The 25,364-nt window shown below is 34.6% G+C and overlaps 1 protein-coding gene across 2 annotated transcripts in view; it reads left to right on the top strand.

Annotated features, from left to right (window-relative positions):
- STK3 (serine/threonine kinase 3) overlaps positions 1-25,364 on the top strand; it is a 232,808-nt gene that overhangs the window by 182,455 nt on the left and 24,989 nt on the right. The window lies entirely within an intron of this gene.

The following is a 25,364-nucleotide window of genomic DNA, read 5'->3' as shown; positions in this document are numbered from 1 at the left end:
GAGTGACCTTCTTCAAAGATAAATGTTTATATGCAAGTAGAAGAAGTTAATAGTCACTAGGCAACTAAACTGCATTTAATTGATTCTATAATAGTTAAAGACAGCAAAAGCTTTAGTGTCTCCAAACTGCCGCACTGTTTTTTTCTCAGTATAATTTAATTCATTTGGCCACCTAATGTAGAATGAGCATTTTGCTTTCTTGTTCCTAAATATGCTGTTAAAGCCTTCCATAATTTCAGAAATTTTTATTTGGTGGTTGTATTTAGACAGGGTCTACTGAAACATTAAGCTAATTCTGCTTATTTATGTAATTAATGCCTTAAGTTAAAACTCACTACATCATCATTTCCTTTACAAATTATAGTGTACAGGCCTGTGCTTATTGGATTAATTAAGATAGAAAGCACAGGTGCAGCTTGTGGGTTCTTGTCACTGTGTTGGAATTTATTAAGATGTTTAAAGCACATGGCAAGAAGAAAAATGGCTTACCAAAAAGAGTCCTAAAAAGCATAAACTGTCGTCACAGCAATTTATTCTTTTTAAAATGTCATTTATCTAGAAGATTGTGTTGAAAAATTGGCTGCTTTACATTTTAAAACAAAGGTATTATACTCCAGGCATAATTTACGGCTAATGTTGATGTCTGAGGAAGTTATTTTGACTATATGCAGTTTTTGTTCATAACCTCATTTTGAATGTATAGTCAGTAAGCAATGTATAACTCTCACAGTTAGAAGTACACAGTTCTTTTGGCCTGTTTAAACTAGTGTACCTTTCTCTCCTGTCCTGACGTTCGGTTGGCAACCTTTTCCCATTCTACCTCTCGCTTTCATTGGGATGGAAGACATTCCAGTAAATGACAGCTTTTTAAAATTTATTTTTAAAGTGTAGTCAGTTTACAATGTTGTGTCAATTTCTGGTGTACCGCATAATGTTTCAGTCATACATATACAGACATACATTCCTTTTCATGTTGTTTTTCATTATAGGTTACTACAAGATATTGAATAGAGTTCCCTGTGCTATACAGAAGAAACTAGTTGTTTATCTATTTTATATATAGTAGTTAGTATCTGAAAATTTTGAACTCCCAGTTTATCCCTTCCCACCCCCGTCCCCCCGGTAACCATTAGTTTGTTTTCTATGTCTGTGAGTCTGTTTCTGTTTTGTAAATAAGTTCATTTGTGTTTTCTTTTTTAGATTCCACATATAAGTGATATCATATGGTATTTTTCTTTCTCCTTCTGGCTTACTTCACTTAGAATGACAATCTCCAGGTCCATCGATGTTGCTGCAAATGGCATTATTGTATTCTTTTTATGGCTGAGTAGTATTCCATTGTGTGTGTGTATATGTACACAACTTCTTTATCCAGTCATTTGTTGATGGACATTTAGGTTGTTTCTATGTCTTGGCTGTTGTAAATAGTGCTGCTATGAACATTGGGGTGCATATATCTTTTCAAATTAGAGTTCCCTCCAGATATATGCATAGGAGTGGAATTGCTGGATCATATGGTAAGTCTATTTTCAGGAATCTCCATACTGTTTTCCATAATGGCTGCACCAAACTCCATTCCCACCAACAGTATAGGAGGGTTCCCTTTTCTCCACACCCTCTCCAGCATTTATTGTTTGTGGACATTTTAATGATGACCATTCTTACTGGTATGGAGTGATACTTCATTGTTTTGATTTGCATTTCTCTGACACTTAGGATATTTGAGCATTTTTTCTTGTGCCTATTGGCCACTTGCATGTCTTTATTGGAAAATTGCTGAATAACAGCTTTTTAAAAATCAAAAACCTAGTTATGTTGGTTCAAAACCAAACTAATTTTGTTTTGTAATTTTGTCCTTCAATAGAAATATCTTCAGAAATATAGACAGATCTTACAGAGATAAGTGAAAGAGGGTGTCAAACTAACATATAGTGGCAGATAAAAGAATTTTGGAACAGAGATATCTTAATTATATTGCTTTAAGACATATTTTCATGGTACTTAACAAAAGAATTTTTTTCCTTCATGAATTAAATAATGGTGGGTGTTAAATTTGATTCTCAGTATACTGATGTAATTAAAGCTGTTCTTTACAAAGGTGTCTTATAAAGGACTCAGTAACCTGGATTAGAGTATCAAGTTCTAATTCCACAGGACTTCAATTTAGTTTTTAGCTCTGTCTTACTATGAGAATGCAAATTAAGTTATCTAAAGTCAAGATTACAAATATATAAATATTTAAAACGCTAATAACCATGCATAGTCTTTTACTAACTAGTCACATGAAATGAGTAGTCAGTTGTGGGTTATCATTGCTAATGGAAGAAAGATCTAAACCAGATAGTCATTTTCGTGATTATATTTGATGAAAATAATTTACTGTTTTTAACTCATTAGAACTTCAGTGATGGCACAAGACTCCTTACTTTGATTTTAAACATTTAGTCATTCTTACCCAGACTATGAACATTGAGAGACTTTTCCTTAGCAAATCTTGAGGCACAATAGAAACAAGATACAGTTAAGTTCCCCCTTGATTTGCAGAAATCAGTGAATTACAACTAATATTTGCAAACAAATTCTACTTTTCCATTTTCCTTTATAGAATTATAGGTATAGTCTTCCAGAAAAATAATCTTTAAATAGCTGAAATTAATAAATTATCCAACCCTTACCAGTTTAGTAGTCATCATTTAACAGCAGCTTTTTACATATGCTAACATGTCACCTTCTTTGTTGTCATTTTTTTAAGTATTTTTCAGAACTTAGACCTTAGAATCTTTGAGCTTCTTTCTGTATTTGACACCAGTTGCCCTCACCTGTAAGAATTTCTTCCTTATCTATAATCACTTATACTTTTTTTTCTCTTGACTCCACATCAGAGCTCTCAGGCTTCCATTCATGTGGGTGCTATGCCACATTTTGCTGTGACTCATGGTAGGGTGCTGCATTAAGTGTAAAGTCTGAGCATCTGAAATTGTTTTTCTAACTAACCAGTTCTTTAAGTTCAAAGTGGTATGTGCAGCTTTGTCTACATGTATAATTTTGCTGCTCAGAGTTTTCCCTGTTCTTTTGCTTCTGGCTAATGATTAGTAGAAATAATAGCTAATAAATACTGAGAGTTTATTGTGTGCTGAGTAAGTTTCAAAGCACTCTCCTGAAAATGATCCTTTGTGGAAAATACTGTTGTTATCCCTCCCCCACTCTTTTTTTTTTTTAAACAACTGAGGAAGATTAGAGTCACATAGCTTCTAGGTGACAGAACCAAAATATGAACCCAGGAAGTATGACTTTAGAGTTTTCCCTGTGCTACTTAACAATTACAGTATTATTAAGCCTTTAGTAAAGAGATTAGCTTGAGCCTGAAATCAAGAAAAATATGAGATGGGTCAATCATGGTACTGAACCCATACTGGGGGGTGGAGGCAAAACTGATGAAGACCAGTGAATAAAGTAGGGTTTCACACATGGTGCAGGCAAAGGTGCAGTGAGTAAGCCAAAAGTGAGCTGGCTTAGCCAGCAACACAGAAGGCTTTTCTGCACACTTCAGCTGGGCCAGAGAACAGGTCCTAAAGCAGACAGTGCCTACTGAACAGAGTATAACTGGGTATGATTTGGGAGTGACCTTAAAGGCCTTAACTGCCAAGCTCGGGCTTCTAGCATGTATTTAGCCTTAATCCTGTGGGCAGTGTAGAGTTCTTATCAAGAAAGTTAACTCTTATCAGATTTCTTTTTTAGTGTCAGGGTGAAGCACAGACAGGAACTGGGTAGACTGAAGTCCTCCTAGGGTTAAAGGCTGTTGAAATTGTCGAAGTGGATTAAGACAAAGATCATGAAATTAAAGAAGAGAGAGTAGATTTAAGAAATAATCTAAGAATCTAATCTAATCTAATCTAATCTAAGAAATAATCTAAGAATCATCTGGATTTGGTAACCAGTTGTGTGTAGGTGATTAGAATAAAGAAGTTTTCTGATTGATGGTGTTACCATTGTTTGAGATACAGAACAGAAAAGGAGGGAAGAACAGGTTTTGGAGGTTTGGTGTGGAGGGTGAGCTAATTAGATGTATTAAGTTTGTCATGTCTGGAAGACATGCAAATCTACTAGGTAGTTGAAAATACAGAATGAAGTTGTGGATTTGGGAATATTTGGTTTAGAAAAAATACATGAGATCACCCAGAAAGAGCTTTGAAATAAGGAGAGAGAGTTATCAAACATGGATTTAAAATAAGTATCAAATGAAACCATCTTCTAACAGCAGAGCAAGTACTTTCAAAACAATTGGTCTTTTCTATTAGATTCTGTGTTCAGATTGATAATACATTTCCAGTAGAAAGTAGATTGTATTTATATACCTATATATTTCCCTGAATCATGTTAAGGAAGGTATTATTTTAATTCATTATAAACTCTTAAAGAGTTACAGTATAAGAGAAGGCATTCAAGAAACATACCAGTTCAATCTTTTACTCAATTTCATACTGATGTAATATAACAATATATTTGGCTTCTTATATTTAGGGTGGCATCGATTTGCTTTCCTTTAAGAGAAAATGTTCTAAAATACTTAAGCATGATTATGTATGTATTTATGTTGCTTTTTGATCTTTAGAATAAAAAGAAATTCAGTTTAATTTTTTGCATCGCTGATAAAAATAATCACAGGTGTACAAAATATACAATAGCTAATTCATATTGTTAAAAGTATCTTTACATTGTTATATTTTGAAAGTTGTGAGATGTGTAATTATTAAATTACTAGATACTACATTTGAAGTGATTCAGATTCAACCCATATGAACAGACAGTTGTCTCACTAGATTTTATTCATTTATTTTTATTTTAATTAGTATTTAATTAGTACTAATTAGTATTTCTAGTCCTCTACTTTCAAGACATCTATTTTGAAATTTTACAGGGCTCAATATGAAGGTATTTTATTAAATGATAACTTAGAATAAATTCAAAAGAAAAGTTTAAAAAAGAAAAGTACTAGGCTTTGAAATGAATCCTGTCATTAATGGTGTTCAGTTACACACAAATATAAAAACATCAGAGACAAAACTGACAAAATGAAAGAATAATCCGGACGCTCATCATTCTAATACATGATGAATCTCTGAAATGAGCAAAGGGTGACGAGGGACACTAGATGCCATCTTCTTACGCTGCTATGAAGTATTACTCAGCAGTCAAGTTCAGTTTGCTACCTAATCCAGAGGCACACCACAAATATGCAAGTCTAAGTTTTGTCTGTATCAGAAGACAGTTATATGTGCTGGTTTTCTCCTTCCAGTTTCTTAATCAGCTTGCAAATAATTAGAAATTTCTTACCAGGCCAGAGGGCCCCATGCTCCCCACCTCCACCCACAGATTTTCCTCTTTTTTTTTTTTTTTAGCCCCTGTAACATCAGGAATTTTTAAAAGCTGTTAATAAATTCAAACTAGTTGTAAGACTTATTCATACTTCCTCTCGATGATAATATGAACTAGTATCCTTTTGAACTAGTAATAATTTATACAAGATATTTAAATCCAGTATTTTACAGACAGCATTTACATTTGAATAAACAAGAAAATGTAAAACAGACTGACAGTAAAAATACATAAAATTTATCATTTGTAAGTATTTAATTCTTTAAGTTTAATAAAGTTGTTGGCAGTTGAGGGTGGGTAAAATGCTGTTTGCTTCAATTTTGCAAGCATCTGACTTCACTGGGTGGCAAAGCAGCTGACTGTGTTAGACTCTAAAGCATAACAGCTGCATAATAGATAAAATAGGACGCTCTTTATTCTGAATAAGGTGGGAAGAAGAGATCACAATACAGGGATGTGTTACATGTGGATCCCTTGACTGAGTTAGTTTCTAAAGAGAGGTGAAAAGGTGCACAGAGGGTACTTAAAATACTTTTGCTGAGTAAATGAAACATTAAAAACTTAAAAGGAGATTTAATTGTTATGTTACTCTAGAAAAAATTAAAACTAAAACATTAAATATTAATTTATATGTAAACCATATAATCTCAACTAGTCTCAAAAAATACGAAGAATAACATAACCTCAATGTTAACCTGATACTTTCCCATGTTCTAGAAATACTATTAATAACCTATTAACAACCTCCGTAATAGTCTAAGTGGCACAAGATTCACAACATAGCTTGTATAAAACAGCCTAAGTATTTTAATGCTATGAATCTAATCTAGATTTTTCATGAATATACGTTTTACATACACACATACCTCTGTTTGAAATTATTTTGAGCATGAATTACATGTGTTTTTTTAAAAGATTTAAAAGTAAAATAAAATTCGCATTGATGTGTTAATCTTAAGAGTGCTTAGGAAAATCTTAGAGAACAGCCTAAGAAATTGCCATTTAATCCTGTCCAAATGTATTTCGTTCAAGGGGAGAGAAGGAAAGGCATTTTGTTCCTGTAATTATTTTACTTTCTGAGAGTTCCCTTTCATCATATGCTGAATCTCTAACAGGTTAGATCATTAAACAAACATCTTAGATTTAAAAAAAAGCCTAAGATAGATGATTAGGGAAAGACTTCATTGGACAAATTTGGGATGAGTTTTGGAAAGCTTTTAATTTTTTTAGATCAGTTTCCCTGAGCTTTTGTTTACTTATTTTATAAGGCATGTAAGAATGCATCATTAGTTTTTAACTTGACCTTTCCGGGTTTTTTGTTTTGTTTTGTTTTTTTGGTTTTTTTTTGCATCTTAAAAGAGATCAAGACCGTATGGCTAAAATGTTTATTGGGAAAGCTTTTTAGAATATATGTACCAATAATTCTGCTTACTTTAATTAATTTCTATCAAATTATGGTAGTAATTCTTAGTCCTGAGTGTTAGAATTTTAAATTAATTTTCCCATAATATTGTCCCTAATTTGTCTTGTTTTTAATTAATATAAAACTTAATCAGCCACAACTGTTTTTTAAAATTTTATAACCACTTTATTAAGATATAATTTGCATACTATACAGTTTGCCCATTTGAACTATACAACTGATTGGGTTTGGGTATTTTTAGTATATAGACAGTTGTGCAACTATCACCACAATCAATTTTAGAATATTTTCATCACCCCAAAAAGAAACCCTGTACTTGTTATGAGTCATCCCTCATTTTCCCGCAGTGTCCGCCTCCCCTCTATACCTACCTAGCAACCACCAATCTACTTTCTGTCTCTATGGGTTTTCCTATCTTGACATTTTATATAAATGGAATCACACAGTATGAGCCATGTTTCTACAAAATAGGTGATTACAGTAGCAGAATGACTAGCATATCTCTGTGGCTTAGGAATCTGCCAACTATATTAATAGATAATATAAAGTATTTCTTAAAGCAGCGTGATTATAATTTGAAGTCTGAACTATAACAAATTTAAGTGAATTTTTCAGGACCTTACATACTAGGGCAGGGAAATCTATTTACTATATGTATAGGAAATCAGTTGCCATACTTGTATAGTTATGCCTCAAGAGCCTAGTCCCTCTTGCATGGGGCTTCAGTTTTCACACTTATTTTTCCTGGTTCCAGCTCAGGAAGACAGCTTCCTTACACGGTCTCTTTTAAACCTACTTTGTAACAGAACCACTCTGATCTCTTTGTTGTCTGTTTACAGTGACCACACAGCCTAAGTTATCCTGGATAGTTCTCATTTCCTGTGTTCCATTCTAATGTCAAACCACATGTGATTTTTTTATTGAAAAAATTTGCTAGTTGTATAGGTTGTTGGGAAATTTGGCTCCACCATTCTTGGCCTTGTTAAACTTAATCCTTAAACTTATATTTAAAGGTGGTGAACTTAGTGAGTTTTTAAAGCAAATAAATATTTATTTTCTAAGAATATTCAGTGAATTTATTATGGGAAATCTTTCAATTAGGTTTATTATTGTATGTGTTTCTCAGATTTTCTGTTCTTCAAAAAATATATGGTCCCTGATATTAGGTGATTTTATAGACTTATCATCCATTTTCTTGGGCACAATAGTAGCATGTGATAATGTAAGAAAACGTCCATATTCTCAGGAGATGCATGCTGAAGTATTTAGACGTGAAGTGCTATGACATTCTGCATATACTTTCCAGTGGTTCCAAATACAAAGTGTGTGTATGTGTGTAGAAAGCGAGTAAGCAGATACAGTAAACTGTTACCAATTATTGAACCTAAGCAGAGGGTATATGGATGTACTCATTGTACTTCTATTTTAACTTTTCTGTGGATATTTGAAAATTTTTATCGTAAAGAGTTAGGGAAAATATATACACTCCCTTTCTGTAAATTATGCTCCTTTTTGTCAAGGTGTGTTAACATTTTAAAATATTTGACCTAAGACAACATACATAAATTATATTCATATTTCTGTAGTTGCTTTTATTTGTATTTGTTTCTGCCTTTACCTTTTATAATTCTTACATTTGTATTTATATTCTTTAATTTTGTGCATCAAACATTCTGTGTATAGTTTAAAGAATAGTTATACACATGCCCAAGTGCCCACCACCTAGGTTAAGCAGTATAAATTAGAGTTTCTTAGAAGCTCCCCGTGTATCCTCTCCCTTTCCCATAGCAGTATCCAGTGTTCTTGCTTTTGTGGTAAATGTTAAAAGACTGAGAAGAGGAAGAACCAGCAAAAGACTGAGAAGGAATAATCAGGATGGTAGGAAGACAGCCAGGAATATGATGTCCTGCAAGTCAAGTGAGGAGGGACTGATCAGCTGGTTCAGTCTCTGCTAAAGCTCAAGACAGATGAGGACTGATGGTTTAGCACTGAGCAGTTAGCAGCAAAGGAGGTCATCGGTGATCTTGACAAGCAGTTTATGTTCATAAACTTTTTTAAAATTTAATTTTATTTGGGGGGACATAAATGCTTTAAGTGCAAAAGATCCTTCCTAGTCCTCCAGAAATGATAAAGAAAAATTATTATAGTAACATGGAATAATGATTTATTTTATAAAGAAAATCTCTTGAAGGGCAAGGCCGTGTCATGCTTTGTGTAGTACCCGCCACAGCGGGGGTTTGCACCTCTACTCCTGTTTATCACGCACAATAGAGACACATGTGACTCCAGAGTGGGACGCGGGAGTTAGTTCCTGGATCTCTTCTCGTTAGCAGGTTATTTAAGAGTCATGTCCCACCCCACCCCCCTGCACCCCCCGCCCTGTCCACACTAGAAGAACTTGATAACAGGCATTTTCTCTACTCCTGCTTCTATTTGATTTTCACATGGAGATTTGAAAACAAAAAGGTTTAGGAGGATTTTTTTCCCATATATTTTAAAAAATTCCATTCTAAGCTGGTAGCTCTCTCTCACTGCTATGACTTGCTGCACCTTAGCTCTAAACTCTGTTCCTTCCCATCTTTGGCGAACTTATAGGCTTCCTCTTTTATGAGTTCTCTCTTGGTTCCCCAGCTCTCACTTAACTGAACCTACGTCTAGTTTTTCGTTTTACTAGGCTGAAATCACCCTTAAGATAGTCTTTTCTTCTTCAATAGCTACTTTTCTGTGGTTACTGCCATCATTTTCTATATGAGCATTTCTTAATATTCAGTTGTTACAGTTTTTTCCCTTCTAATGTTGCCTAAATACTTTTTTTAAGAAAAATTTACTCTGAAAATTTAACTACTGCTTCCTTAATAGGTTACTTATTATCACTGTACTACTAACGACACATTTTTATCTGAAAAGGAGAACATTTAGGAGTCTGTGGTGTAATGTATCTAAAGTGTAAGCAAATCGCTTCTATTTTCAGTAATTTTTCCCATTATTCTTAATAGAACAGTTTAGGTGTGAAGGCATTGTGTCAGTCATTGCAGCTTTGTACAGTTGACCCTTGAAAAACACGGGCTTGAACTGCGTGGGTCCACTTATACCAAGTATTTTTCAATAGCAAATACATCATCTGCCATTGGTTGAACCCCCAGATGTGGAACAACACTTACAGAGGAACCCCGGATACAGAGAGCCTACTCTAAGTGATATACCGGTTTCTGCTGCGTGGAGTGTTGGCACCCCTAGCCCTGTGTTGTTCAAGGGTCAACTGTACTTTCACATTATCATTTGCTGCTTCCCCAGAAATATACTTTGGTCATTTAATATTCTAAGTTGTCTCTGTGTGTGTGTGTGTGTGTGGCAGCTTTATTGATATATAATTCACAGTTCACTCATTTGAAGTATAAAATTTGTTTAGCATATTTGTTTAGTATACTCACAGAGTTGGGTATCCATCATCACAATCAATCTCAGAACATTTCCCAAAAAAAGTAATAAAATTAAATTTTATTTTAATAAAATAAAAATAGAACATCTAACAACCACAAAAGAAAACCTAGCACCCCTAACCATCACTATCCTGCCTCCACCCGTAAGCAATTATTAATTTACTTTCTGTCTTCTAAATCTATAGGTTTGCCTCTTCTGGGCATTTCATCTGAACGGAATCATGTAACACGAGGCTTTTCGTGTCTGGTTTCTTTTACTTAGCGTAATGTTTTCAAGGTTTATCCATGTTACAGTGTGTATCGGCGCTTCATTCCTGTTTATAGCTGAATAATATTCCATTGTTTGAATATACCACATTTTATTTATCCATATATCAACTGATGGTTGTTTAGATTGTTTCCACCTTTTAGTTATTATGAATAATGCCGCTATGAACAATTTTGTGCAAGTTTTTGCATGGACGTATGTTTTCATTTCTCTTGGGAATGGAATTGCTGAATCATGTGATAGTGTTAAGTTTAATCTTTTGAGGAATGGTCAGACTATTTTTCAATGTGGGTGCACAATTTTTCATTCCCATCAGCAGTGTATCAGGGTTCCAGTTTCTCCACATCTTCACCAGCACTTGCTATTATCTATATTTTGGGTGACTATGGCCATCCTAGTGGGTATGAAGTGGAATCTCACTGTGTTTTTGATTGGTATTTCTGTAATGACTAATGATGTATCTTTTCATAATCTTCTTTCCCATTTGTGTATATTCTTTGGAAAAATATAATAATATTCAGATTCTTTGCCGGTTTTTTAATTGGGTGATTGGTATTCTTATTGAGCTGTAAAGGTTTTTTATATATTCTATATCAAGTTGCTTATTAGATACATGATTTGCAGAATTTTCTCCCATTCTGTGGGTTGTCTTTTCACTGTCTTATGGGGTCCTTTGAAGCACAAAAATGTTTTATTTTGATGAAATTCAATTTGTTTGTTTGTTTGCTTGTTTGTGCTTTTTATGCTACATCTAAGAAACTATTGCCTAAATTAAGGTCATGGGGATTTACACTTACATTTTATTCTAGGAGTCTTATAGTTGTAGCTCTTACATTTAGATCTTTGACCCATTTTGAGTTAATTTTTGTATATTGCTTGAGATAGGAGTCAACTTCATTCTGTCACTTGTCAATATCCAGTTGTCCCAGCATCATTTGTTGAAAAGACTACTTTCCCCCCATTAAATTGTCTTGGCACCCTTCTAAAAATCAGTTGACCGTAAATGTGGGGATTTATTTTTGGACTCTCAATTCTATTCCACTTATAGGGATATGCCTACCCTCCTGCCACTACCACACTATCTTGATTACTATAGCTCTGTAGTACATTTTGAAATCAGGAAGTGTGTCTTCCAACTTTGTTGCTCTTTTTCAAGATTGTTTTGGCTATTAAAAAAAAAGCTTTCTTGGTCAAAAACATTAAGTATAGCATCTTAGCCATTTTTATCTGTACAGTTTCACAGTGTTAAGTACATTCACATTGTTATGCAACCATTCTCCAGAACTCTTTTCATCTTGCAAAACTGAAATCCTATGCCCATTAAACAACTCACATTTTCCCCTCTTCTCAGCACCTGGTAACCAAAGCCCCTACTTTGTTGTGTTTCTATGAATTTGACTACTTTAGATACCTCATATAAGTATAGCCTAGAAGACAGTCTGCACTTATTTGGAAAACAGTTTGACAATTCCTCAATCATACAGTATTTATCTTTTATAACTCGCTTATCCATTAAACATGATGTCCTCAAGGTTCATCTGTGTTGAAGCTTGTGACAGGATTTCCTTCCTCTCTAAGGCTGAATAATATTCCATTGTATGTTTTGGATGTTTTGAATTCCATAAATTTTCATATGGATTTTAGGATTAGCTTGTCATTTTCTGCAAAGAAGTCAGCTGAGATTTGGTAGGGATTGCATCAAATCTGTAGATTCTGTAGATCAATTTGAGTATTTCAACCTTAACAAAATTGTCTTCCAACCCACAAACATGGACTGTCTTTCCATTTATTTGGGTCTTCTTTAATTTCTTTCAGAAATGTTTTGTAGTTTTCATAGTATAAGTTTTGCACTTGTTAAATTCTTAAATATTTTATTCTGTTTGTGCTGTTTTAAATGAAATTATTTTTCTTAATTTCATTTTTGTTTTGCTGATTGCTAATTTGCAATTGATTTTTGTATATTGATCTTATATCCTGCAACCTTGTGGAACTTATTCATTAGTTCTCTTGGCTTTTTGATGGATTCCTTAGAATTTTCTGTATAGAAGATCATGTCATCCCCAAATTGAGATAGTTTTACAGTGTTGTATGTAAATACATTAATTCAACAAACGTGTATTGAGGACTTGCTCTGTGTCAGGCACTGTGCTCCATGTTGGGAGATAAAAGACATAAACTTTGCTTTCATAAAGTTTGCAATCTAAGTAGGGGACAGATACTTAAACCAGTAATCACAATTCACGGTTGTAAATACTCTGAGAGTTTTGTAAGATGCAATGGTAGCACACAGGAGAAGGGTTCTTTCTATACTGGAGGGAGTTGGGAAAAATTCCACAGATGAGCTTATACAGAATCCTGGACCATTTTGTAAATAAGTAGCCATAATTATGATAACTTGTCATTCCAAGGCCAAAATGATCTTGGATAATTAAAAATTATTGTGTAATACTTTGGCTTTAAGATTTTTTTAGATCTCAAAATTTAAGTAGATTTGCATTAATAGTGAGACAACACATCAAGTTTTGAAAGTATGTTACAGATGTTTGATTATGTAGTAAATCTGTTGCTATAAAAGCATATGATCACATTTGGAAAATTGCTATTGCATGTCTTGGCAGTTTATTAAGAACTGAAAACTTTTAAAACTAACTGGTGTTTTGATAGATTAAGTTCAAGGCCACCTTTTGTTTAAATGATGTTTTGTTTTCTGTAATTAGACCATGCTAGGTGAATTAAGTGTGTAATTAAAAACAGAAGGTTTGGCAAATTCAGAGTAAATGAGTACAAAATACAAGGTCATTATCCATCTCTAGTGAAACTCCAGATGAAGAGTGCACATGGAACTATTTATAAAACATTTGCATGGTCAGAGCTCCTCTAGTTTGCTGTCCATGGCTTTTAAATTAAAGTATTCACAGACCTTCAGAAACATGTCCCTGTAATAAAGAAGCATGATCCCATTTACTGCTCATCTGAATGGGAAACCAAAAAAGATTAGAATCTTATCTTCTATCCCAGATAGAAAAGTAAAATATACTCCTCTTATTTCAAAAGGGAGCATTTAATATGTTGCTTTGCACACCCAAGTTCATGGTTAGAACTCTGATAACTCTTCAGAGTTCTGAGTCTCAGTTGTTTTCATTTTCACACATCCTGCAGATGGCAAGTAAAACATCTCTAGTTTAATCTGTTTCCTCAGTGCTTAGTCACAGTGGGTGCCACAGGATGGGAAATTCAAGAAGAGTTTTATTTAGAAGATTTTTTCTCTTTATGGTTAAGGAATGTGGTACTTTTAGAAAACAGGTGTTTAATTTAGTGGTTTGATTCATGGAGAAAATTTGAATTGGTTACTAGAAGTGCAAAGCTTAAACTTCTCTTAGAAATCCCTTCACAATTTGGCTCCTGGTCCCCTCCAGCTCTTTTCTCACAGTTCTCTCTTCTGCAGTATCTGTGCTGTGGTTCCCTGGACTTCTCTAGCATCATGACCCCTGTCTTTATCCACCTGTCTTTCTACACACTGTTTAAGGTTGATATCCTCAAGGAAAAAGATAGTTTAGATCTCCAAATAAATGTTTCTGTAGACTCTTGTCAAGCTATCATTATACACTTGGAGAATTATTTTTTAACCATCTGTCTTCTCCATATTTTAAATTCCTCCAGGGTAGAGGTTATGACTGTCGGCACTGTATCCCAGCACCAGCTATTATTCTGGCTAATAATAGTTGCTAAAAACAATATTTGTTCAGTGAAATACTTGTTGGGTAAATGCTACAGATCTTTAACTAGATTTAAATCAAGAGCAATATATGTTATCAGAAATCTGCTTTCTGCTAACACTGTTCTAAGCAACGGCAAAACAGAACTAATAAGTGATCTCTTGTTCTTCAATATCAAATCACTTAAAATTAATTAAAAGACTTTCCTCTCTGGGCATATGTTATTATAAAACTTTTTCAGTTGGGGAATAGTTTGATAATTGTTGACCTGGGATATAAGACCTATTTTAATTTTCTAACCTAAACCAGTTAATTAAGTAAGATGCCCATGCAAACAATTCTAATGTAATAAGGTCGTTGTTTAATGGAAGAATCTTGAAAACTACAGTTGAGAATATACAAAGAACACCAAAATCTACCTACGAGAGGAAAGGGATGTTGTTTAAGAAATTAGCATTTAAACAGATGCCTAAGAATGAGTAAGCATGTACTAGGCAGACAAAAGGGAAAATTGTGTTACAACATGTACAGAAGAATTAGTCAGAGGAAGACACGTTCAGTGTTGCTGGAGCATAAAGTTGATGAGAAGTGGTGGAAATGAGGAAGGAGAGTAGGCAGGTACATCTATACCATACAGAGAAGTTTAGAATTTAGCTTATAGAAAAATGAGAGCCACTGAAAAATTACAATGAACTAATCTCCAGAAACTAGATTGCAAGGCATTGAGGTTGGAGCTAGAGAAATCATTAAGGAGAATGTTGCAGTATGACATGCTCTGAATGAGAAATGAGTGCAGGCAATGAAATGGATGGAAATGGACAGTTTTGAGAGAATCTCTAGCCATTAGTGATTCGATCTAGGAAGTAAAGGAGAGGAAAGGATCTCAGATGTTGTACTTGAACTACTGGGTGTGCGGATGGCTCTGTTCACTAAGTTAAGGAATGGTGACTTTTTAGGGGGAACATGATGAATTAGTTTTAGACATATAAATACTGTCAAACATTCAGAAAGAGCTGTTTTTTAGACATATCCAGAATTAGAGCTCCACAGAAATATCTGTCTGGGCTAGAGATTCAGAATTGTGGGTTACGTTTGAGCTGGTGTAACTGAAGTCATGACTACAGAGGGAGAATAATGATAGACGGACTGAGATGGGTCCCTTTGGAGCATGAGCAGCAGAAGGAATGTGATGTCTTAGACTGAGGGAGGAGAGCTTTTCAAGAAAGAGGAGATAAATGTGTAAAAGTCTTCAGAAAGATTAAATCAATATGAGAGCTAAAAACTGGAGAGTGGATTTGACACTTGAAAGGTCAATGTTGCTTTTAAGTGAGGCAGCCTCAGTGAGAAGGTGAGGTCCAAAGCCAGATTGCTTCAGAGTCAAGGGGAAGAAGTGGACTTCTTTCCAGGAGCAGCTTGTGAAAAGAGGAGCTAGAGCATGATAGTTAAAGGGGAAACTTTTGATTTTATTTTGGTTTGGTTTTAGATATGAAAAACCGGAAGATTTTTACATGCTGAAAAGAAAGAGCTAAGGTAGGAGTTTGAGGATTGACTAAAAATAATCAGTGAGATGAAGTCCCTAAGGAAGGAGGGTGGGTGGGACCCAGTGGGTGGGACCCAGAGCAGTGATAGATAAACCAAGTCTAGGTGGGAAGAAGTGTTATTCTGGGTCAGGGCAGTTAGGGAATAAGGGTCCGTGCCGGCTTGGGGTTGAGGAGAGGAGTGGCAGTTGGAGATGACACCTAAGAATTACTTCCCTTTACATTTGTCAGTTGTTCTGCCAAGTATCTAGCAGTTTCAAACCTGGGCTACCATTGGGTCTCCGTGATCTTCCCACCCATAAAATCCATCCCATTCCCACTAAAAAGATAACAAAACACTTACTGTTAGGACAGTTTCTTTTAGTCACAACACTATTGTTTTTCCCTTTCTCAGAATCCTTTCCCTTTGTAAATAATAATAATAATTATTATTATTATTATCATTATTATTATTATTTTACACGTCTTCTGGATTAACTTAGTTCTCCACTACGTTCTCTCCTCCTTTCCTATTTTACAGAATCAAATATTCTAACAAGCTCATGACAGCCAGGAAGATATCATTTTCCTAAAACTCTCTTTAAGTCCTGCTTGGATAGAAAGATCCCTGCAGAATGAATCAGAAATTACAGTTTAATTCGTTTTTGATAGAGGAAGACACCTTTCTTATTTTGTTTGTTGCTTTTTTTTTTTATAACTCTTCTCTCATTATTTTCTGCAACTCCCATACTGTCTTCTCATTTTCAGTTTTGGAAATTTAGAAATATTTGTTTGTACTATTTAGTAATCAATATAATAGTGTGTTTTACTGAGCTTTATGGAAAAGAAACTTTATGAAAATTTAGTAGTAACAAATGAATAATGTAGTGATTTCATCAATCATGACCTGGTCTTTTAGGATATGTTCTTTTCTCTTAGGTAGTAATTTAGACTCTTTCCCCTTACTAGCAGTTCTATTTTAGATTTTATTTCTGGCATACATTTGTTAAAGTATGTTAAATGGAGGTCAGTTGAGCCTTAACTTTGCTTGTGTATTAAAAATAGCCTTTATCTAAAGGATGAGTAAGAACAAAGCATAAGTAACACCTATAATAGGATTTTTTGTAGTTTTTAATTATGTTATTATTTGTGTAGAAAAGAAAGCTTATATGCTATGTTTATTAGCCTTCTTATATTAGCACTGTCCTCATGGTTTTTAAGGTGCTGTTTTGATTTATGATCCCATATCCTTGGTGTAGTAACTTCTAGTTTTTGAACTTCCTAGCTGAGTTTTCCAAAATTGTTCCCATACTTGCTAAAGAATTAAGAATGAAATGAAAATAGTTTTATACTCACTGCTATTTTTAACTCTGTAATAAGTGAGAAAGTAGATATTGGTTTTCATTTTATTACTAAGTATGCTAAATGGTCCTGAGAGCATTCATAATCATTTATTCACAGTAACGAATAATAATGCCAACGGAATACAATGCCAAATAATGGAATATAATGCCAAATTACAAAATAATGGGTTTGTTATTATTTTGTTTTGGTAAAAACAAACAAATAAAAACCACCCACCCACACACACACACACACAGACCATTGTGTTTTGTGTAAGCAAGGAAAAGGTCTGGAAGGATACCAGCAGGCAATTATCAACAGTTATTTCAAGGAGGTAGAGCTTTTTCTTTATATATCTTGCTATTTTTTCCACTATACTTGTATATGAAAAATATAAAATACAGAAAACATAAAGAAAAAAAACTTCTGATCTCTTCTCAGAATTACTGTCTAAATTGGTGATTTTCAAACCCACCTCTGAATCATCCAGGAAGATTTGTTAAAAATCAGATCCTTGACTCTGAAACAGAATCTCTAGAAGTGATAAAAATATTATACTAGTGATTCAATTTTATAAAATAGTTGGGGGCAGTATAAAAAGGGGTGGAGAAAACTGATACATATAATAAGTGTTACACAGGGCAAAAGAGAAAAAAGGCCTAAGATGTAAAGTCGGTGGAAATAAGGCGTCAGCTGTTACCTCTGTTGACTCTGTTATTGAATATTGAATTGAAGTTCTGTCTAATGCAATACGACAAGAAAATGAAATGAAGTAAAATATTGCAAAATGAGAAATACCATCATTATTTAAAACCGAAAATTAATCTAACTAGAAAGCCCAAGATAATCAACATTTATGAAAATTTAATTTAAAAACATACCAGTAAAATAGTTACAAAATAAATGCAGAAATTAATGTTTCCTCTGTACCAGCATATGTAGAAATACGTTTTTAAAGATCCTACTCATAATAACAAAATACATGAAAAAGATCTACAACCATACTTAAGAAATTTGCCCTATGAAGTAAACTGTGGGACTTAAGTACTATAGAACTGACTATGTGAAATAAACTATAGAACCTAACTAAGAGGCATAAAAACAATTTAATAAATGGAGAAACATTCCATATTTTTGGATAGGAAGTTTATGTTTTAAAATTATACATTTTCCACCTACCTCAAAAGAAAATTGCTCTCCATCATTTAATACAATTCCAATTAAAATTTCAGGTTTTTTTTTCATTGCCAAACCTGACAATGTATTTCTAAAGTTCACTTGAAGGAATAAACCAGACTCTTGCAAAAAAAATATATTTTTAAGTCATAATGTGAATTATTTGCATGATCAGGTTTTAAAACATTTCCAAAGCCACAGTAATTAAAACAGTCTAGTACCAACTTTTAGAAACCAGAATATAATAAAATGAATTTTTAATTACATACTTAATATGTATTATTGAATATGTTAAATCTAGGTTTGGTACAATCATCTAATGTGTAGGGGAAATCCATGTGGATTAAAGAGTAAATGAAAGTAACAGGAAAATGTAGATGGATGTGTACATAATCTTAGTATAGGAAAAGACTTTTTAAATGTATGATAGTAAAGGCAGGAATCACTTTTTTGAAGGGTTTGATTTGACTACATAAAGATTTTAGGTTTCTGGGCAACAAAATACTCAACTAAATTGAAAGACAAATAAATTGAGAAGTATGTAAAATATGATGCACACACTTTTGATCTAAAAAAGCTCTTACCAAATAATGACAAAAAGATTAACTCCTAATACTGGCGTGGGAAGAAGGAGAGCACGTGTAAATTTAAACTTTGAGAAGAGCAATTTGGTCATATGTGTCAAAACCTTCAGAATTTTTTTTAATCCTTTTACCCACTTCCAGGAACATAATCTAAGGAAATAGATATGTGCAAAAGATAATTTTAAGGATACTTTAACGGCCTTGTTTAGTGAAAATTGAAAATGTATGTCTAGAGACCCACTCCTTGAAACTGTCCACTCACTGTTCCTAGGGTGATGCTCTCATTGTCATGGTTGAAAGTGGAGGCATCTCCATTTCAGGCAGCATTTCAGGGTGGAGAAGAGGATGAAAAACGACATGCCCCAGTCATCTTTTGAGGAAGATGTCCAGAAACTGCCATATAATACTGGCCAGTACTTAGTCTCATGGTTACACCTATGTGCAAGAAAGACTGGAGAATATTGTCTTTATTCTGAGTGGCTATGTGCCCGGCTAAAAATATTATTACTGTAGAAGAAAGAACAGTTATTGGGAGACAGCTGCCAGTCTGCCACTCCACCCACCTTTGCATTTTCATCCATTTCAGCCCATTTCATCTCATTTCTTGGCTTAGCCCTTACTTTAAGGACACTGACTCGTTCTGTCTCTACCTCTGCTAACTGTGTGTCCAATCCATAGATCATCTAGGTGCATCTTGACTACTCATACCCAGGAGCTACGTGTCTTCCTTTAGTGTCAGTCACTCTACTCCCTGTCATTATGTCATTCTTGAGACATGACGTACTTTTCCTGCCCAAATATGGGAAATTAGTTGCAGTGCCTAGAAGATGAGGTTATTGCTACTAAACATTACCAGCTGGTTTGTAACATTTGGAAGTAGGAACAGAATCAACTCTAAATCTTCTGTTCTTCCTTTCCACTCCCTTCCTATCCTCCCCAGATAACTAGGAAACACTGTCGGCTTGCTACTGCATTGTTCAGGAGAACTTATGAACATAAAGGGAGCAGTCCTTGTACCATTTTCTGTCTTTTAATACATTTAAGATGGCACAAGTTATAAAACTATCTGAATCCCACCCTCAAGGATCTTTCTTTCTAATTAAAAAAGGAAAAAAAGCAACATGTATGTGCCTTATATGATAAGGGAATATTTTTCAATATTATATCTCAATAAAACTGCTACATCTTTGCCACATCTCTGTCTGCATAGTCCGTCTGGTGAAGCCATGACAGTTACCTAGATTTTCCTCAGTATTTCACAGCCAGCAGTCATTGACTGATCTGTGCCTGAGTAGGAGAGGAATGAGAGAGAATTGGGGAGGTGGGGAAAGAGAGGGAAGGAAACAAACACTGCCCATCTTTTTCAGTTTTATAACATGTCCCCTCAAATGATTCAGTGCTCGATTTAATGTATGTAGAGAAACTCTAGTATTCAGACAGCTATACCAAAAGTTGTACCAATTCTCCATGATAGCTATTAGCTGTTACATTCAGTGGGAGGCAAGAAGGGTACAGAAATCCCGTTACCTGAATAAGCACACAGATTATATAAATTTAATAACTTTGCTCATGATCACATATTTACTGAATATCGAAGCTGGGATTCAAATCCAGCTCTTCCTAATTCCAATGCCTGTTCCCCAACCATGGGAATATACTGAATCCCTAATGATAGAATGGAGACATGAGGACTGTTTTCATATATGTGAATGATGGCCATACGACTACAGGATTATATGTTCTGTGTATCTCCAGGGTGGGCCACTGGTTAGAAATGAGGGTAGTTTTTAACTAAATGCTAGAGGAGACATTTTACAACAAATTTGACGTAATTCAGAAATAGAATGGGTTGTGTTTTAAAATAGTGACTGTGTATCACAAAATACTCACATTGAGGGTTCTGAAGGAGACATAGTAACGTAGTTTCCTGGACTTGTAGCCTGGAGATACCGCTTCTAATTTTACCTCATATGATGTGGTTGAGTTAACTAGTCGAGTCTCTGAGCTTTTGTTTCCTAGTGAATTAAGTGAAGGAATTGACTAAATCACCTCAAAGTCTCATTGTCAGTTAGCTGAATGGCTTGCATATTGTATGTTCTCATTAAATGTTTGTCAGATGAATATCACAGCATAGTCCCCTCTGTCCTAATGCCAGTGGCACATCCTTAATCTTCCCAGTTCAGAGTGATCTCCCCCTTTCACGCTGTGTAGTATTTTACCTCTTGTTGAATTGATCACTTTCTACCTTATAGTGAACTTATTTATGAGACTCTTGGTAGCACGATCTGTATGATACCCATCCTTGTATTCCCCCACTGTGCCTTACACAGAGCAGGCACTCAATAAATATTTGTTGAATAAGTTAGATAAAATTACCTGATGCATGTGAAAGAATTGAGGACAACATCTTTGCAACCAGGCTTTTCTCTCACTTTCTCGAGAAAGAGGTTATTTTGAGTCTTATCAGCAGTAGATGAATACACGCAGTCTAAACAAAAGTGTGTGTGTGTGTGTGTGTGTGCGTGTGTGTATTTGTTGCTTGAAGTTAAATTGAAACTTGTTCAGACAGAGCATTGACACTGACAGTAGCCACCTGAACTCAGCTTCACCTAATGAAAAACATTTACTAAACTACCGCCTGGAACTCGTTAGATTCTTTCGAGTTTTGCTGCTTTGACATTGAATCACACTGTGAATCTAAATATTATCTGGCTTTCTTTCAAGTATTGTTTCCTGAGAAGGTATTTGCCTAAAATTCATTCATATTTCTCTAATCTTTCTTCCTTTCTCTTTCCTCCCCTTGCCCCAACTTCTTTGTACTACTTACTCTTGACTTTCCTTTCACCTCTGCAGTCAGACGGCACAATGTCCTGGGCGTTGTGCACTGACTGTAGATGGTGAAGTGGAGACCCTGGTAAGTCAAGGGAAATATAAAACACCTCAAAGCTGTGAGTAGCCTGGTTCAAACACCTCTGTGAAAACTGCCTTGAATCCCTTCACCATTTTTTCTTTTTACGCAATCCTTAATGCCTTTACACACTCTCTCTGTGTGTTTATATAGTTGTTCTCCCAACCAGTTAGGAACTACATTTTATTCTTCTTCGGATCATTATATGGTGTTGAATTAATAAGTGTGTGGGCATGATTTATCTAGACAACTTCCTATGTTTTCGTTACAGTTTTTTCCACACAGGCAAATTACATAATTTGTATTTTATAGATGAAAAATTTATAGCTTAAAGGAGGTAAACTTGCCCAATGCCAGGAAAGTATTTGGAAGAGCCAGAATTGAAATCCAGGACTACCTGGAGCCCAAGTTCTTTGCCTTTTTCATTCTGCCTCCAGAATCTGTCTTTCGATCTATTCCCTTCTTCCAGTTTCTGCTGGACAGTCTTTAATCAGCTCTCATTACCTCTTCCTTAGAGCTTTGTCGTAGTGCCCTCTCTGTCTTTCTATTTGTGTCTTTTCCATTCCTACTCATGCGTCATCGTTCTGTCATATCATCTCCTTGGAAAAATCTTTGATGACTCCTCATTTCCTATAATGAAGGCTGAACTTCTTGGAATGTAACTGCTCTGCTCCATAATCTGTCCCCATTACCCCAACCTTATTCCCCACTCCTGCTTTCTCTGTGTCCACTTCGCTATCCTCTGCATGTACATGGCAGCATCCAACTTCTTTGTCTTTACTTGTGCCTTGCTCCTTGTTTTGCTAGTTAAAATTCCACCCAGCTTAACCTGTCCCTTCCATTAAACACGCAGTTCCCCAGGTTGGAATTAATCTTTCTCTGTGTGCTGCTTTTGTATTATAATTATTTGTGACTATATATGTCCCTGATGATAATTGGAAGTCATTTGAGAGTAAGGATTGTGTCTTCAGCTGACTATATTCCAGAGCTTCATATAATAATTTGTCTGTAAAACATAGTTCATAAGATTTTGGATGACTAAAATGAATCTGCCTTCTAAGGCAACAGTAAAAGTTCTACATAAAATTTAAATTGACTAGTTGAATATGTGTTTTCTCCTGGCCTACCACTAAAACACTGGATTTATAAATAAAATTATTCTAGATAAATTAACTGACTAAGTTTGCTATTGTCAAGAATACCAAAAAAGATCAGATTTTTATTCTGCAATATCTAGTATGCTGTAGTATATAGTTTGTATATATGAGGGTATGTGTATATTCACATGCACATATATATGTATTATAAACATGCACATGTACAAAAAGGAGAGTCTTAAAATTTTGAATCTTATATTTTCCATTATGTAGAATATTTTTAGATTGATCATTATTAATTACACTCTTGAAAATTTAGTTCCAGTGTTATTTATATTTACTTTGGGAAAAAAAGCAAACAGTAAAATATGATGAAATAGTTCTTTCACATAGAAGTACAAATACTGTATTATAAGTCTATAAACTTGCACAACTATATTCGAATTTAACATGGACTCCTTTACCTTGCTAACTCTTACCTACTTTTCGAGACTAACCGTAAGTGTACCTCTTCTAGGAAAGATTCCCTAAGGACCACCCATCCTACATTAGCAACACCTGCAGTTGCTTTTTTCCCCTCAGGCAGTTGGCATGCCCACTGGCAGCACCACACCTGAAATATAGCAGACATTCAGTAAAGCTTGTAGAATGAATGAATGAACAGACAAATGAAAGAACTTAATAGTTAAAGGGTGTGTTCCTATCCGTGCTTGTGGATCTGCCTTTATTCAAAGCAGAGTGGCAGATCTGTATGTACAGCTATAAAGGGCTGCCTATGATACACTCTGTAGAGAAATAAAAATGAGTTATAGGACAGAAAAATGATTCCATTTTTTTAAAAAAATATTTTGTGTGTGTGTGTTGGGAAAAGTTCTGATACAATAAATCTGTTTTCCTTGGTGAGTTAGGGGGTTGGGAGTGGAGAGTCAAAAGTAGTTTTTCACCATTTCATACATTTTTGTATTAGTATTATTTGCATTTTTTATTAAATGTGCTCTACTTTTGTAATTTTTAAGTGAACAATAAAATACGTTGATACTTCTGTTTAAAGTGTTAATGATACATTAGTATCAAACTGAGACTATTTTTAAAGACAAAGTTTGGCATTTCCCCCAATTTTTGTATGAAGGAAATTATTTTCTTTGTTTAAATATCTCTTGTTCCTTTTTAGAAACTGTAGGACTTAGAATAAAGTGGCCTGTATTAAGTCTTTAAACTGTGGTGGCACTTGTGTTAGGAAACTGAATCTTCTCGTTCAGTCTGCTAATGTTCAAGGCCAGATTAGTCGACACAGCTTTTAAAAGGTAATAAGAAACTGACTAATTTTCACTGAATGGAGGTAGCAATCTTAGTTTTTATGGACTGTCTTTCCCCTTGTTTTCAAACACACCCCTGGGTTCTTTTGGATAACTTAATACCGTTCCACTGAGCAGCTGGTCTTAATGATGATGGTAAACCACTTCTTCTGAGCCAGACCCAAATGAAAGTACCACTGAAAGATACCAAGATAATTCACCACCTCCTAAATTAAATTGGTTATCCCACCCCTTACTTCCTTATCTTTTTTGTATGAACCAGGAAAATGGTCTTACTAAACGAGGTTTTTTGAGGCTTCAGAATCTTGGTTATTTTAAGACCGTTCCTAAAATTTTTTCACATGGTCCAGCTGCCAGACAGATTGTACATCAATTTCCTGCAGCATTTGGCAGGCCTGTGTATTCACTGCCTTAAAAACAATTTGAATTGATTGATTTTGAAATTCATGATTACTTTCTGAAGTTTTTTCCCCATCTAAATTTACTTTGGAAAAAAATATCCACAACAGAACACATTGGCGCATTCTTGTGCCAAGACTTTCAGGGAAATATTTTATATGATTAATATTGTGTAGCTAATCTGGTGTAAAAAATCAATTTTATCCATGTTAACTTATGAGAGCATGACCATCCTGTGTGAACTATTTAAAGAGCCTATGACTTCAATAATCCAAATTCAAGTGTTTGTTACTGCCTTTATATGTGTTCTGTTAATCATGTCAATTAATATTGGGCCACTTTTCTTTTTAGGAATTGAATCATGTTTCATTGGCAGATCCATATCTTTTCTTTCTGGGGTGGTATCCTTACCTTGTCTTGGGCAAGGTGAAATTAGTGGACTTTGGATTTGACTCAATGAAATACATAGTTCATTGTACCAGGCCATTTTAATAGGTCTGGATTCAGTTAGAACACTTCCTCCTTATCTGTGTTCCTTTTATCCCATTTGTCCTGAAAGATGGGTGTTGTCTTCCTTATTAATAGTCAGAAGAGAAACAACTTTATAAAATCTGTATGATGATTTCATTCCATCAAACTCAAACTGTTTTATAAAACATTGGATTATTTGTTACTTACTGTGAGTACATTATTCTGAAAGCTTTAATGTAAACACTTTTGGGAATCAAGAAATAGCTGTTCATGTTGCTTGTACAATACTCTGTTATCCTTAGAGTTACAGCACCTCACAAATAATGTGA

The sequence above is a fragment of the Vicugna pacos genome, chromosome 25 (assembly GCF_048564905.1).
Source record: "Vicugna pacos chromosome 25, VicPac4, whole genome shotgun sequence".
NCBI classification, from domain to species: domain Eukaryota; kingdom Metazoa; phylum Chordata; class Mammalia; order Artiodactyla; family Camelidae; genus Vicugna; species Vicugna pacos.
Note: the sequence above shows the minus strand (reverse complement) of the source record. Positions and strands in the feature narration are given on the sequence as shown.